The sequence below is a fragment of the Polyergus mexicanus genome, unplaced genomic scaffold (assembly GCF_030449975.1).
Source record: "Polyergus mexicanus isolate NDT 795.1 unplaced genomic scaffold, iyPolMexi1.0 SCAF_10, whole genome shotgun sequence".
Taxonomy (NCBI): domain Eukaryota; kingdom Metazoa; phylum Arthropoda; class Insecta; order Hymenoptera; family Formicidae; genus Polyergus; species Polyergus mexicanus.
The window spans coordinates 9980039-9997809 of NW_027223330.1; the positions used below are offsets into that span (position 1 = coordinate 9980039).

The 17771-nt window shown below is 40.5% G+C and overlaps 1 protein-coding gene across 1 annotated transcript in view; it reads left to right on the plus strand.

The window, feature by feature from the left end:
• The window catches only part of Ed (hemicentin protein echinoid), a 174662-nt gene that overhangs the window by 51835 nt on the left and 105056 nt on the right, over nucleotides 1–17771 (plus strand). Inside the window, exon 2 of the mRNA XM_070303695.1 lies at nucleotides 4377–4444. The gene's annotated coding sequence lies outside the window, so the exon portion shown is untranslated. The remainder of the gene's footprint in view (nucleotides 1–4376; nucleotides 4445–17771) is intronic.

Genomic DNA, 17771 nt, shown 5'->3' on the forward strand with positions numbered 1-17771 from the left:
TTGTTTCTCTTCTTCTCTTTTTCTCTCGATACGAAATGTAGCAGCACGCTAAATCACAACGACTATCGCCGTCGAGGGAAATATAGCGGAACCGCGATGCTTCTCTCGGTGTTAATGGCACAAACGCCGCGAATCGAGGACGGACGAAGGCGCGAGATTTACGAACGAAACGCATCCGCGACAGCGGCCGAAAACTACGGCGGAGACTACGGGTAGTAGATTCTGGTATCCTGCGAGTCCTGGATATCCGGTTCGAGAAGCCGTCTCGACTGGCGGGCCGGAAGGAAGGAAGGAAGTCTCTCGGTCGCACAAGGGACCTCGCGCGCAACTCTACGCGCTACCAAATAATATGCAAATTCAATACTCTTACCGTGAGATCGGCTCAAAGCATCTCAAAGACGATAGCGGCTGGATGGTTTACGACCCCGCAAATTCGCGCAGGTGGCTCGCCGCATGAAATATTACCTCCCGTGTACCTGACAATTAAAGGAAACATTTCGGCTCCGTACGCCTCAAACAAATTGCGAGATGATTGCGACGCGGAAAGACGAGTCGTCTCTGTCGTACGTACATTTTCGCTCGCGACGCGTGTTTCCTCGCTTGAAATTTCAGACGTGTATGCAAAAAAATTTTGCATACGCAAAAGCATTCAAGTTTCTTTTTTTAAATACAATTTTCTCAAATAATCTAGATTTCCATGATTGTTTTATGGAACATCTAATATGAGGAATGTCACGTGCTTTTCTATTATAACTTAAATTAAAAATTAAACTATTATTCAGATTCAACGTTAAAGAGATCTAACAAATAATGACATTCATTTGTGAAATTTAACTTAAAAATAATAATAAATGATGACATATTAAAAAGTGAATAGTTTTGAAAATATTGCTGGTGTTAAACAAGCTGCGTACAAGCCATGTTTACGCTTTCTCGAGTTAGATATTTATATCTAATAGCGAGTGTTAAAGAGAGAATGAAAGATGATAGCGGCGATTTAGTGTCGCGTTATTTAATCGAAATGTTTTATTAACGCGGATATGTCACGTAGTGCGCGTGGACGACGCGCATCGATGCGCATAATTTAATGCTCGAATAATGCCGACGTGTTGTAGGAAAAATTTTCAATTTCCAACGAGCGTTGCCGCCGCGTCGCGGTGGCGCACATAATTGATACCGGAGTCTCCGTAATTCAAACTATTTTGCTCTAAATTACGCGTGTATGAGGGATATTCGTAATAACAATAATTACAATAATCTGATGGAGACCGGCACCGGGTATCGGCACAGAAGCAAATGCAATTAGCGCACGCTACATTGGACACCGGGGGTACCTGAAATTGATGAGCTAGTTAGATAGGTTCTCGGCACGCTGGATTTAGGTATAGAACCGATTAGGGTACATATATAAGGTAATGCCGTGTGTCGCTCACCGAAAATCTGCCATCGCGAGATTGAATATTTCAACGAGCAGAGAATTGCGAGTCAATACGTAATTACAGATATAATGGAGGATATTAACTTCAAGACAGAAGGATAGAGAGAAACGTAATGATCGACGATACGTTCATTATTTTACTTAATTATTTCAGTCTTTGACGATACGTCTAAATATTTACGATCTTGTTTGCGCCCAATCGACATTTGACACGTTGCTGATCTTATCGATTATTTTTACCATCGAGTTACTTTTACTCTATTTACTCAAAAATTAACGATTTTTCGAATAGAGAGAGAGAGAGAGAGAGAGAGAGTAACGGAAGTTTCTATAAGGGATGTCAATTTACTCTTCCATCTTCATAAATTTTTATCATCTCGGGCCGTCCGCGATTACACACTGCCGTCACGATGTAAAAGCAAGGTGAACCTAAAGAAGGAGAGGCGTGCAATCGTCGAAAACTTTATCATGATTCTCGACAAAGGTACCAGCCGTAAAGACAGAGAGATGAAAGAGCGATCTAGCATTATGTTCTTTTACATTTACTCGGTGACGGTAGCGCGCGCGCTCCCTCTCATCCGCTGACGCGCCTTATTCGTGTACATGCGCGAAATACTCGTTCCATTAACGTTATAATATGGCGGTATGCAAAGAGAGTGGCGCGAAACACGCGACAATGCGCGATGTTCTCTTTCTTGGGCGATGAAAAATATTTTGACACAGCGTCGAACACGAGGAAGCGTTATTCAACGCGCTCTATTTTTGTCAAAACTTTTGCGCCGCCAGAATACGCGCCTCCGTAAAGGCTAGAAATAATTGGGTAAAACGCATTAAGCTTATTGCGTTGCATTCTTTATTCCGTATTAAAATTATTTTCCAATAAGATCGCAAAATATTTTTTATCGGAATAAGAATGGCAAGTTCGAAAATTCACTCGTGATTATATGAAACGCGATGTTGTCGCGAGAAAGAGAGACAGAGAGGAGAGGAAAGAGAGAGACAGATTGTATTATGATATACAATATATATTTACAACGATATACGGCATTATAATTGTCATTCCTGCGGATTTATTTTTCAACTTAGCGCTATCTCTCCGGTTACATATTTTTATTGTATTCGCGTCGTTTCTCTATCAACCTCTCTCACGATATATCACGTTGACGTAGCGCTTTGTCAAGCTGTCAGCCAGGTATTGCTTTCTATGAGGAGCCACCGTCTCGCCAATATTCCAATTCAATATCGTTACATTCCCGACAACTCGACAATTTCTGTCCTACTGTTTTTCGATTATTCGGCACATCCGGCGAAATAGAAATGTACGTTTATCTCTTTCATTCGAATTTTCGTGTACGAACGAAAGATCGCCAACGCGTCGATTTGCCAACGTTTAGTATAAGAGACAAATTCCGTCTCATTCATTACATTTACATTCTGATTACAGATATATGTAACGGGAAAGATTATATCTCGCTCTTTGCATGTTTTAGAAACGGGTTATTTATCGTAAGTCAGAAACGACTCGGTTTATTAGATGTTTCCTCTCGGCGCGGTTCTCCCTAGTCTCTTTTCTAGTCCCTTCGTAACCTAGTCTCACGAAGGTCTCCGAGAAGAGAACTCATGGTTTTTACATATACGTATATGTAGTCTGAGACGCGTTGTACACGGAACGAATCCACTTACCGATGCGGCATACTCTTCTCATTTCCTTCCGCCCGATGGATATGTTTCCAACAAGATTCGATGCTTCTTCGAAGGGATTTTTTTGTCATTTATAATATATACATGTTACATATATGCGACTGAACACGAATCAGGCATAAATATGTATTCGCACATAAGTCACTTTTCGATCGAAATATATCTAAAAGTACCGAAGCTCGTTCAAAGATGGAAGAAGATACGGCGGAGGAGGAAAAAAAAAAAAGGAACTAATTCGTAAAAGTCACGCAGATTCTTTGGCGCTTTGGACATTTTCGAAAGCGACTATCGCACTTTAATCCCTCAAGAGAGTTAAATCCGGAATTTTAAGAATTCTGCCTCACTACTCCCCTCCCTCTTCTCTCCTCCGCAGCGAAGCGTCGTAAGTCTCTTCTCTATCTCCCGCCGCACCCCCTTAAGCGAGTTCCTTGTCCCCAACCACGACGTTGCGGCGTCCAAGCGCAGCATCCTGGACAGGAAATTAAAAAGGACCACCCGCGGATGCTGCTTGCAATCTCACGAAATTCCGAGACGAGAGCGATGATGCGAGACTCGTACTCGCAGCTGCATCTTAGACGAACAGCGACTATCGATATTCGGATGTGTCGAATGAGACTTTATTGGAGAGAAAGAGTTTTTTTTTTTCTTTTCTTTTCTTTATATCGTCCCCGCGTGTTAGTAATCTCGTTTTCCTTCTTTCGCGATACATTCGAGAAAAACGATTGACTGTTTAATATTACATTCTGTGATTTTGTCCGTATAATGCTTATTATTTTTGTTACAATTTATTTTTATTATTGAAAATAATGAAACACAAACAGCAATCTCTTGTAGCGCAACAATATTTAAATTTGTATATAATACAGAACTATCAATTTACATATCTCTGCATTCAGGTGCATCCAGCTTTCTATTCCGTATTTCTATATCGGGTTCTTTTTTTACCATCGCGTTTCCTCGCAGGCGTTATAAAAGCAGATACATGCAAACGCTCCTGTTACGTCGCTAATAAACGACGTATTTAAAGTTTTTAAAACGAGGAAGAAATTATAATAAATTATAGTAAATAATGCTGAATTCGAACATGCGAAAAGATTCGTCATTAATGAACGCGGGATGTTAATTAAGGACGTTGAATGTTAATCGTAAAAACTTTCCTTATCATTCTTGTGTTTTATTTCTAAGAGAAATGAGACATGTAACACACACATTAATACTGTTTCTCTATTTTTTTCAGGTCTGCACAGCATTCGCATCAAATTCACATAACCATGTATGGCGAAAATGAAGAAATCACGTAAGGGGGTGAGTCTTTTGATTTATAATATTTTATATTGTAGGGAGAGAGATATATTGTATATCCGTTTTATAGCTCTTGCATTATTTATATAATATTAGAATCCGAGATATCTTTTAATTGCTCATTCCTAATTATTCCCGATCATCCAATAGACATAATCTCTTTCTCTACAGTATATATGTATATGTATAATATATAACTTTTTTATTATTTTAAGAATTTATTAGAAATTATAAAAAATATAGAAAAATCGCTCGCATCTCTTGTTGTTTAAATCTGCATGTTTATGATTCTCGATAATCTCTTACGAATTTCGAATGCAGACGCGTTAAACGCACGATCTTGCGAATCGTCAAACACGTACTTGCGTTCTTTTTTCGTCGTACGCGATGCTCAGGCATACTGCAAACCTTCTCTTCTCTTCCCCTTTTACGGCCACCGATCGTTGCATCTGCCGCGCAGATATCGTCGAGTTGGGGCGGTATCCCGGCTGTTATTTTCAAGTCTTTTTGCGTAGGCGCTTTGCGTGGTACCTACCTACCTACCTACCATTATCCCGATGTCTTTGTCCGACCGGTTTTGCGACAGCTCTCCGTCCTCGTTTCCCCGGCATCTCGTCGCAAAAACGTTACGCTTGCACGTGTCCCTCTTACGATCATCACCGGGTTCGCCTGTCTGTAAAATAACTATAAATTTTGTGTTAATTCTCTCAATTTGCTGTATTTACTTGACGCAATTTATTCAATACAACTATTCTTGTTATTGTAAAATTAATCGAGAAAAATATTATTTTAACAATCGATCGATTTTCCTTCATCGATTAGACATTTATAGTATATTATGTTAGTGGTTATATAAGTAGAATAGAGTGTAACTATTCCAGGTTTCCAAATTTAGGTATAATGATAGACAGGAATGTAACAATAATAGCCGAAAGGATAATCCTATATAAGATATCGATATTGATATCTATATTGAATATCTATATAAAATATTTATTCGCTATTAATACTGTCTTCCAATTATTCTCTCCATGCGAATTGACTTATTATCACTTGCATTTCGATCGCAAGGAAACATATCGATCGAGGACACATACCATATACGGACGTAACGATCGAACTCTGCATTACACAGGGGTATCGAGAAGAAGAGAGACGCATGGGTGACAGTGATGAGGGACGGATGGGAGGGGGATGGTGGAGGGGCGGGAAGGTTGCGTTAGGGATCGAGGGCGCGAGCAAACGGAATGCCATAAATCTCATGTAAATTCGGTCTGCTTGATTTGCAAGCACAATGCCGGACCATTCTACAATACTATCTGCCTCGGGTAACGCGCGGATACGCCGTCTACGTGCCCTCCTCTATGGACATCTATGCACTCTCCGATCGAGTTTCGCGACGACGACGACGACGACGACGACGACGACGTCGTCGCCGACTATACCGGATATCCCGAAATATGCGCTTTCCATGCTTCGAGTTATGAATAATTAAAGGTGTAAGAATTCTATGGGCGTAGTAAAACGAGTAGGAAATTTTTTATCGAACGGTTATTCCCTATAGGAAATAATTTTACGCATGCAAAAGTATTCTTACGTATATGGAAGAAATATCGGGATAATGAATATACGTTAATTTAATACGGGGAATAGCGAAAAGTGATTGTACCGTTGTTGGAAAACTTGATAAGTAGGTTAGAGATAAAAAAATATTTTCTTGACAAAGATTCGACGGCTATGACAAGATTGAAATAAAGAGAAACGACGTGATTTAATACATACGTAATGTGGCTGATATAAGAAGATTAATGGGAATATTTTATATAAAAAGCGAGCGAGACATGATAGATTTCGATTAAAATTTTCACCAATTAGACCACATTCTCACAAAAATATGTATAATACTTTTATACGATTTTATTAATATCTACATGTACATAAAACGTATTCTTTACATAAAAAGTCAACCATTCACGTATAAATAGCATTTAATCGAGAAATGTTATTTTTATTAAAGAGAACGTGTATGATACATGTCAATATTTGAGAATCTTATTCTCCACAAATTATATAAGATATTTAAAAATACAATATACCATATATGAATGGATATAAGGATTCATATCCGCGTCTATAATACTTGGATTTTATTCTTATTATTAGCGTCGCGACGGTGCATCAATCGATCTTGCCATCCGTTATGGGCGGGAAGCTGACGGTTTCGGACGTAATTATCGCGGCGGAACCAGCTGATGTTGCCGTGGCGGAATAGCGGCCCGTTAACGTGGAAACGACTCGTGCCAGACGGCACGTGAAGCGGCAGCGAAGCGTCGGGACGGAACCCGCCGCGGTATTTCACGTCGTGCTGAGGACGACCCGCGGCGTGGCCGGGCGTTATATTAACGATCGTCGACACGTGGGAGAGAAACGCCGACACGTTAAGAAACCCAGATACACACTCGCCGCCGCCGAGCTGTAAGGCCTCCCTCCGGTCGAGTCCGAACCCTTGAAATATCGTTGACCGGGAAAATTGTCGACGACGTCGCCGCCGTTTCCGTCCTCGCCATCCTGGCACGCTAGTCGACGACGAGCCATCGGAGGACGCCTCGCTTGCCTTTACTCTGCCGTTTATCGCGTCCCTGGGTGTCGTCGTCGTCGTCGTCGTCGTCGTCGTCGTCGTCGTCGTCTCTCGGCAGGACGATCCTCACTGGTTTTCGTCCGGTGTCGTCGCGCCAACTCGTTCTTCCGGTCGGTCACGTTCGCGACGAACACAATTCCGAGTGAGCTTCGCTCGTCCTCGTGTACCCTACCGGAATTCGTAGAGCGAAACTTGGAGTCTTCTCAGTGATAGGAATATACCACCGAGCGTCGCGGGACAATCCGCATTCTCGTCATCTAGAAGTAGCTTTGTAACTCGGGTGCGTCGTAAAAGGAATCATTTCTCTCTGATTAGCTGAGGTTATTACGGCTGGGACTGGTCGTGAGTTAATTTGGAATGGCTCTTGCTTTCACGGAAACTTGGTCGGGATTTCGTAATGCGAATGTTTAGTAATGAAACTTTAAAGTCGTCGCGATGAGAGAGAAGGCAATAATAAACTTTCCGGTATAAAAGAATCGATACGCTCGAATAAAAATATATCCATGGCTGAAGGAAAAAAAGTCGCGAATCTTTCTCCGAGGCACACTCTGCGTTTTATTCGATAGACGGATGCTTGAATCCGAGGGGAACCAAGTTTGTCAAAGCAGAAAAAGTTTCAAGTATCATTAAATAGTAAACAGTATCTTTCAGTTTATCGGGGGATAATCGTTCATTTTGAGAAAGCCGAGCTTGATCGGTTAGAGTTGCTTTCAGTTGAGGGAGTCGATACGAGTCGACGAGAAACACCGAATACAATTCGGAAAGTCGAAAGAAAGAAAAAAATATCACCATCTACGTTACTCGGTGAAAATCGGTGAGAGGTAGGTTGACAGTAATTAGGTTATTCGGCGATGTCCCGTGGCTTTATTCGCACGACGGCGTGCTGCTGTATGTAGAAAACCGCGCGCAGACAAGAAAAGGTCGTGATAAATTCACGAGTCGTCTAGTTACGAACTAGTCGTCTAGATACGAACGCGGGCACCTGCAAAACTGCGACACGTGTGCGCGCGCGATGAGTAGGTCGCGCGATCGATGAAATCGTTGGAAAAGAGCGTATTGTATGTCCTTCAGCTTCAGCGAAGGAGAGACAAGGAGAGTAGCTGGAAGAAAGAGAGAGAGGTTGGAAAAAAAAAAGAATATTAGCTTGTATCCGCGCGAAGATACTCCACGTCGCGTCATGGCACTTTGGCCATCGAAGTCGACTGAAAATCGATAACGCGCGGATATGGAGCGTCCGCTATGCAACTATGTAACAAGTTAATGAACTAACGTCGATACGGCCTGCGCCGAGCGTTAAATTAGCCTTTTCGCGAGCGAGAACGTCGAATATTATTGAAGAGGAGCGAATTTATCTCTTCTGACGCGCAACTTTTCTCGCGATCGTTGTTCGTGCCTCGGAAAATTCGCGGGATTGAACAAGCAGCTTGTTACTTCTTTTTCTCTCTCTCTCTCTCTCTCTCCTTTGCGACTTGTAATCTTCAGGTGCTTTTGCCTCAGCGACTATGAGCGCGATGGAATGTTTTTCTTTTCAATATAACAGTAAACCGCCGTAGAATGGATCGCGGATAGCTTGATTAACCGAGTAATCGCGTAATCTCCGAGAGGCTATCTCTCCTTCATATATTTTCTCTCTTTTTTTTTTCCTTTTTTTCAAAAAAGTACAAGTGCAACATTTCTCTTAGAAATAATCCAAATACAATGTAGCGCGCATTCCGTTCCCATTTTGTCTCTGTGGGCAAGCAATATCGGCATTTCTTTCTCGAGACTCGATCTCCGGAACATAACGCGAACGAGGACGATTACATGGCGGAAAATAAACCGAGGCGCGTCTCTTGCGGAGGAGCTCACGCCGCTGGAGATACGCGCGGAATAATCACGCCGCCTTTATCCCTTATTCTCGGTTTGTCCTTAAAAGCGAAAGACACCACGGCGAAGATCCGAGCGGTATTCTCTTCGTGACGGGATTGCACGGTGATTCGGCAAAATAGAAAACGACGGCGTTACACGCTCGATTACGACACGATTTTCGTCCCGCTACTTGGAATAGATGACCGTGGGAGATGACGGGATTTCTTCTCATTTCGCGTTGCGGCCAAGAATTGTTGAAAGGAATCCGTCGTTGAAACGTTCCCGCAAGGCGTATTATCGCGTATATTAGCTCGTTTTCAAGGGTAAATTTGAAGCGAAGAGCAGCATCATTCATCGGCTCATTGTCTATCGTCGGCATAGCATGCTAAATATATCTGGCAGATATCTGTCAATTATCGCATTAATGAAATCGTCGAAAATGTCGAGCGTCGTGATATTTTTGTTCCTTTTGGGCAATCCTCCCAATGCCATGTCCGACACCTCGACGTCATGTCTGCGTTAGGTGTTTGATCGGCGAACAAGTTTCTCGTCCAGCTCGGTCATCTTCGACCGACCAATTAACGACGAAGCCGCCGCTAGGTATTTAAGTTCTCGACTTCGCGTGACCAGAAGGACAAGCAGCGGCCGAGGTCGAAATGGCATCGCACGTCTACCGAGTTGCAATTTTATAATCGCTTTGATCGATAAACTACTGCTATCCCTTTTCTCCGATCAGCGTCATTAGTTTATCTAAAAAGAATCTTAAAAAAAGAAGATTAAATATATATCCGACGTATTTGAATTTTTCATGTTACGAATTATAAATGAAGGAAGAATTTACCGGCTTCTTCATTTTTGACGCTACTCTCGTATTTATCGCTTTTATATTGGACTTGAAATGCTCAGACTTTAATTAATCGCAAATCTGATTTTTTTGCTCTCGGTCGAGATTGATAATAAGATGATACAATCTCGATCCTCAAAGATCGTTAAAAATTCAAAATAAACCTAAATGTACACAAGAGAATATTTCTTCTGATTTACGAAGAAGGCAAAATCTCATTATCTAGTGTTATCACTGGCAACACTGACAATGAGAGAAAAAGGCGACAGCTCGTTTGGTTCGCGTCTCCATATTATGTTTCTATGGCGATCACTGCTACGTCGAGAAAACGTCGTCTTGACGAATACGCGTATATGGATCGTCGGCTTTATCTTTAGGATAAGCCAGTTTGTATCTGAAAAAAAAAAAATCATTACATGAAAAAAAATTTAAGTATTGACAACACGCAAAGATGATACAGCGACCTGAGATCGTTAAGCGGGTGACAGAATAGCTACTGAATCTCAGAGAACTGATATTTTAATTTAAAAAAATTATAATATATATTAAAATAAATTTTTTGTAAAATGAATAATAATAGACATCATATTTAATAATATTATATTTAAAACACTATTATTAATATACATAATTTGATGAAAATTGGAACAATAAAATATACGACGTGGTAAAAAAGTTTTTGAATAATATTTTGTAATTTGATTATATAGTTTATGTATATAACTGGAACAAAATTTTTCGCGCAACGTCAAAATCTCTTTCTACAATTTATTGCTCATGTTTCAAATTCACCGATCGTAAAAATGTTGCGCTCCAAGCGAAAGTGTGCCGCCTCACTATCGATTTATTACCTCGAACGCATTGAAATAAGTTCGGATAATATAGCCGTACATTATTGCATTGGAAAAACAATAAACGTTTGTGCAACGTTTGCGCTTTCGAAAAGCATTTCTTTTATCGATTTCTTTTATCAATGTAATGTCAACACACATTGCATCATTTACAGTGTTAAGTGATAACTATCGTAAAAAAAAAATTATCTCCATCTACTTTTAAACGAATCTATTTTGTCGATAGTTTAGATTTTTTGAATATAGACACTTTGTTGAGGTATTTAAACAAAAATACAGAATTGTTTGTAACATAAATATATTTACGAATATGTAATATATGTTTAGTTGCAAAAATAAATACAAATAGAGAAAAGAATATAATTTCGTTATTATAAAGGAGATAAAAAATATCATGAATAAAGCGCGTTGCACGGAGAGAAATTTTAGAAACTTATAAATAATAATTGGCGAAGAAGAAATATGAAAATATGGAAAATATGAAAGGCAAAAAGTTATTGTTGACTATGTTAGCTTATTAAATACTGGTTGTTTAAATGTAATAATTTAATATTTCGCGATCGCGACGCCGTTTATTTCTATGTTTATTATGTGGGACAATGACACTTTGTGAAACATAAGATATTAAGTTACGTGAATTCTACAAAAGTCAAAACGATAGATGTTGTAACTACGTATTTTGTTGAAATTCAGTGACATTTTCATTAACAAGATCGTCTCTCGTGCCAGGCAGATCGATATTTTCGTTCGGCCTCGCTGATAAAATAACAGAAATCCTTCATTAACCAATAACAATGCATTTGCCGGGCTAGTTTACTCGTATACAAAGCCATTATAAACATTATTTGGATTGTTTGTAAGTCAACAGGTTATAATGGCATTGTTGGCGCCAAGTATCTTTCGCGTGCGCATATTGACCTTTATGCCAACTGAGACTAAATTATCCACGTGCAGCCATGCATAAATTTATATACAATATGCATGGAAATTATTATAAAAGATTGTGACGCGCGAAAACATTTGCGCCAACTGTGAAAAATAATTACCTTTAAAGAAATCAATTGCGAATTATACGTCCGACATTGAATCAATTGAAAACGATCGCAAGAATCGTGTATTAATTTTACAGAAAGACTTGTTTGAATTTTTTCTCTTTATTAAATAATTTTTTTAAATTGGTTCTTTGAAAGTCTCATTAAGGATAAGAAATGGATCTTAAATTTATCGGACAATCTACGACGGGGAATCGAACCACAAGTTAAGATATCGAGTATATTTCGCAATCGAATAACGTCATATATACTGGTATCAAATAACGGAATGTGACGTACAATAAAAGACTCTTATAATCATTTCAGTCATTTAACGGTATAAGTGGTAACTTATACCACTAGTAGTAATAGTGGTATAAGTCGTGTTTTCTTTATTTTAAGAAAAAAAAATCAATACTGCAGAGAGATTTTATGCAACGCAATATTCTGTTATTTTATCGCAACACTTTTTATATACGCAGTTTTTTATAAAGAAAGATTAGTCAGCCGCTGAAATAATAATTGTGCAGAGAGCCGGGGGCAGGTACTCGAAAATTGTATTTTTTACCGACTTATTCCGCTATTCCGCGCGACGGCCCAATTATCGTAATTTCGCCCTAAAACGCCGTCTCCTCCTGGTGGTGGGCATTCAGTGAATTTGCGTGAATCTATAAAAACGATACGATGCACACGGTCGGGCCGAGCGTAGCGGAGCGAGGAAAAATTGAGCGGAGAGGAGAGGATTGGGTTTGAATAAGAGAGAAAATAGAGTTTGGTCCCCCCCCCCCCCCGCCAGGCCCGCGCGAGTATGGCCGACGATTACGACGTGGATTACGGTCGGGAGGATTCTTAAGTAACTTCCTCGTCCACTGACTTCACCCCTCCGCCTGAGCGCGATACTCGCCATCCTGAATTTTCCCGAATACCCGAAAGCCGAATTTCATCTCGGTGTGCGCGCTCGCACGTCCATACGATAGGATCTCCGTAAAGCGGTTTCGCTCGTGTACGTTTTATCCCGTGAAAATGAGGCTCTTGTAATTTCGCGGCGAATATGCAACGTCAAATGGAATTGAATCGACAGCCATTCGCTTCGTCGCCGAGATTTTTCATCCACAGTGAGTTTCCAAATCTTTTGTATCTGTCGCACATTTTTCGTAAAAACTTTCTATGCCTCATCGAGCCTCTCATCTAAAAATGATGGCGTTAAAAGATCGTTATCGATAATATAGCAGAAACATTGTTTATTGAAGAATATAAACTAATCGCGTGAAAAAGATATTCGGTGGTATTCAATCTTTGCTCGAGTTATTTCTTCGAGATAAAATCAAAGTCGAAAAGATCCGTGTCGAGTTTTATTTTGAAATTTTCGATCTATCTTATACGTGTATTTCTTTGAAAATGAATTGTGCGTATCGCGAGAAATCGTTCGCAAGATGCATTTTAAAGTCCTCGCGAAAAAACGACTCGTCCGGCGCGTCGACCAGCCGGCATTCGTCTTCGCTTCTCGTATTTTTCTTTCGTTTCTTTGCTCGTGCGGCTTAACGACACCGCTTTCGGGATAAACCCCGGCAAGCTAGTTCGTTTAAGACTAAAAAGCCCGTCCGTCCTTCGTGTACTAATTACTGTGAACCGTCCGGCTTGCTCTCGTTTCTCTTCTCTCACCGTTCCCTCCCTCTATCTCTCTCATTCTTTCTCTTTGCGAACAGCGAAATAAAAACTATTTTCTAATGCTCATTCGATCAAAATTCTGAGCTTTCCATCGTATTCCTATTTACCATGATCGAACCGCATTATAATGAGCTCGGGAATGAAGGGTGATGGAGAAGAATTCTGAAATTGGCCGATGAAAACATAAAATACTCCACGAATTGATTATACATTTTTATATTTTTAGAGATATTTCGGTATTGGAGGAACAAAACGTATCTCGCCTTACATTCTCGACTTATTCTCGCGAATCAGTTGGACGTAATCCGTTTAGCTTCTCGATTCGCGATCCAGTCTCGAATACGCGAATAACACGACGAGTAAGATTGTCTTCCTTTTAGCTCGGCATTCAAAGTAGCATCGTAATCGCTCTTGTCTACCGTGAAAGTTTCGTGTTTTTGCCAGCTCGTGAGAAACGAACTGGCCGATGTATCCAACGACTATCGCCTATTCGCGGCGACCGCGCAAGCTCCGCTAAACGCATCGCGTCTCGGCTACCGTGGCTCGATTCACCGATATACTATACGCGATTGTGCGCTCGGCATTGTTAAACCGATTACGCTTACGCTTAATAAAACAACAGTCGGATGCATTTAACGAGTAAATTCTCTGCTACTGGCGCGGTAATTTTCATCCACGTAGTCCTCTTCCCGCCTTTCCCGCTCCCGTCATCGTCCCTCCATTGTTCGTACTGCATCTGAAGCCGGATTTACACGGTTCATTCTTGATGATAATCTCGGAACGTTTAAAGAGTCGCTTGAAGAATCCTAGAATCGTTTAAGGAACGAAAGAATTTGAGTGAGAGAAATAAAATTGTGTTCCGATGACGCGTCTAACGAGAGAGCCTCTTATCGCTGCGAGTCCATATCGAACTCAACGATGAACGAAATTGAAAAAGATTAGAGAGAGACTAAAGGAGAATCTATTTTGTGTAAAGAAAAAAAAAAAAAAAAGAAGAGTTTGAAATAAATTTTAATGGTTGAGATTGCTCAAGGAAACTCCTTCAGTTCGTGCGTCCATCTACTTCTGCGCGATTCAATCGAGATGCTCATCGAAATGATGAGCGTGAATTCGCTTTTACCGTATTCTCCGCGTATCCATCCCATCGGTTTCCTACTTCCGTAAATGGCACGTGCGTGCTCGAAAGCACTCGGCGACCTCGTTTAGTAATGTCGCCAATACGCGCTCTTACGAGCCGGCCCGGCATTTCTCACGAATGTCGTTCGGATGAAATTAGTTAGTTTTCCGTATCGGAAAACGCGATACACATAATTGCGTGCGTACGTTGTGATTTTTTTTTTTTTTTTTTTTTTTTTTTTTCACCGATTATTCGAGGGGAATATATAAAGCCGACATTACAGTCGGCGGAGCCGTTCCATCGCTCTTACGGTGGAATAATAAAAAAGGACTTTTGCGAGGGGAATTTTGTTTAGCGCGGAACGTAATTACACTCGCATGCGAAATCGCAGTTGCCGGAACAAAAGCCAGTTACTAATTATCGTAATTTAATTAATACGAAAAAATAAAATATCGGACGATCGATAATATATTTGTCGAAACAAAGGGCGTGTAAATTTTCGCAATGTGATAGCATCGGGTCTCGCTAAAAGCCATCTGGAACGCGCGCGCAAAATATGACAAAGAAAAATATCATAAACTACCTACAAATGAAACGATGCACGACAAAGACATCGTGTAACATCGTTATCCCCCTTCAGGGGATACAACTTTGAGCGGCATCCTCTCTCCTTCCGCGTATAAATATTAATATCGACTCTGCAAAGAGAGAGAGAGAGAGACAGAGAGACAGAGAGTGACGATGTAATTACATAAATGTTGCATCGCGTGTCTAAATATTGTCGACGCAACTCTTGTCTTTACACTGGAAATCGCCGAGTGTAACTCGACCTCGTGCACTCCTCGCGTTACTCGCACGCCACGAGCGCGATCGATCGTCCTTATCGCGTTATCCCTCTCTTTTTATCACGGTTCCGTATTGAAGAGAGATTTGAGAATTTGAGAATTAGAATTGCGAAATATTTATTTTAATAGATTAAAAAAGAAGGCGAATCTTTCTTCGATTATATATTCTAATGTCGATACATTTAGAGTCCAATCTCTTCTGCCACCGGCGCCGTACGCGACGCGGAATATCGCGCGCGTTGCGTCCATTCCGTCTATCTCGTCGTGGTAGCGCACTGTGCCGGATTGCTTCCGAGAGAATGAAATTTCGCCCTCCAATAGCGCGTCGCGAATGAAACAATATGGTAATTTCCGGAGATGCGTTGAAAGCCATCCGTACGCGAGATGGGACCGATCCTCTTTAGCCTGTCGCAGTCAATAAAATGATCGTGTACACGTGCTTTGGAAAAAAATATTGCACTCGGGGAATATACAAGCGGAGATCAGCAATAATATCTCCCGGATGTGTCTCGAGCATCATCTCTTTCCTTTGAGCGTAAACTCTTCGAAGATTGGATTTTGTCGTCGAAAAAAAATTTATGCGGCTTAGTTTTTTTTTTTTTTTTTTTTTTTTTTTATTACGTGTACGTGTGTGCAGGTTGTGCTGTAATTTACGGATATCGGCTCGCGAGCAAACATGGGTATTCCGTATTGGCGATCGATAATGAGTACACATTCCTGATTAGCGGTGTCTCGCTTGTTGCTCACTTGAATGCGAAACAAACGTACTCTCGTAATCTCATGCTGAAAATATAATGCCGATATAAGAGAAGAGTTTCATCGCGCATTTAGCTCGCGAATATAAGCGATATGATTCTCATCTCGTATTTACATTATGTATTATTATTAGACGAATAAAAAAAATCTAAAACGTGACATTTAACGCTGAAATATTAGCTGCATTACGTTTGCGTATGACTGTATGTAGGATTCCCTGTATTTTTCAATAATATGACTGGAAAAAAGTATAAAGAGAGTAAAGAAGATGCGATCGCGTTGCATATCGTAAACGTAAAAGCGAGCGAGCAAACGCGGGCATGTTTTAGGAGCAACGAGATCGACGAAAACCCAGCTTTACTTGGCCACCGCCGTGAGGGGTTAAGAGGAAGGGTAAACGTCATTGAGGCCTGAACACTACTAGTCGCATAACGTAGCGTAAACGCAAAAGTCGTTGAACAATCGCGGCGGTTTGAGGCGATGATTTATATTTCGGGCGATAACTAGAAAATTCGCATCCTTTTCGTCATCGTATCGTCGAGTCATTGACCTCACCGGCATCTCTCCTAACATCCGTGGTCGTCCTGATTTCTTCGCTCCTCCCTTCCGTTCACCGATATTCCCTGATGTTTAAACCCGCTAAAGAGGCTAGTGGGTTTAAAACCTCGAATTGAGCTCGAAGAGCGTAATTAAAAATCGATTCTGAATAAAATTTAATCCGACATCTTGATTGACGATTGGCTCTTGATTTTAAATTATTAAAAATTCGACATATATCTCATATTAAAATTCTGTTAGTGTCGACTTAAAATTGAACGCGCAGAATAAATTTTCCCCCGTCGTGATTTAATTAGCGCGCAGACAGTCTTTTACTATGGCGATGTATTATTCAAGAACTGTTAAAGTCTCAACGTTGTGAAACCGACTGTACATTTGATTCTTTAATATCCATCGCCGAGAGAGAAAATGCGCGTATAGAGAACGTACCGTATATCCGGCGAAGTATCTTCCATTTTTGCGCCGTCTTATTCTTCCCGCTTCTGTCCTCGGCGCGAGTTTTCTGGCGATGCTGCGGAATAGCATCGCGTTGCCAACCCTTGGCGGTATTGCAGTGAACCGACCGAAAAAGATCAGCCTCCCGACGAAGCCGTCCGAGCCAATTGGGTCGCGGATAATTTCATAAACAAACAATAGCTGCGCTGGCGGAAAATGCGAAAAGCCAGAGATAGTCGTGCGGAGACGAGAGAGCGCTTCTCTCTCTCTCTCTCTCTCTCTCTCTCTCTCTCTCTCTCTCTTTCTCTCTACCAAAAGCAACTTGCTTCGTTCAGAAATGCAAATACTCTCTACGTGTCTCAACACCTTCTGAAAAAGATGTTTGCGGTCGCAACACATGTGCGATACAAACTTGACATCTCTAGGGCGATTAAAATAAAGTTAAAATATTTTTGATGCATAAGAATAAGTCTCGAAATACGGAATTTATTTTCTGTCCGTATAAATAGTACTTGTAAAATATAATAAAGTGAAAATTCCCGAAAGAAAAAAAAAATATATATATATATAATAAATTAGATGTAAATACACATAATTAGTTATGAAAAGATCCGATAATATATATAATTTTATATAATTGTATAAAATTATGTTATCAGATTTTTGCATAACTAATTATGTATATTTACATCTGATCATATCATATCATTTTTTTGCTAATTACGTTGATATTTTAATC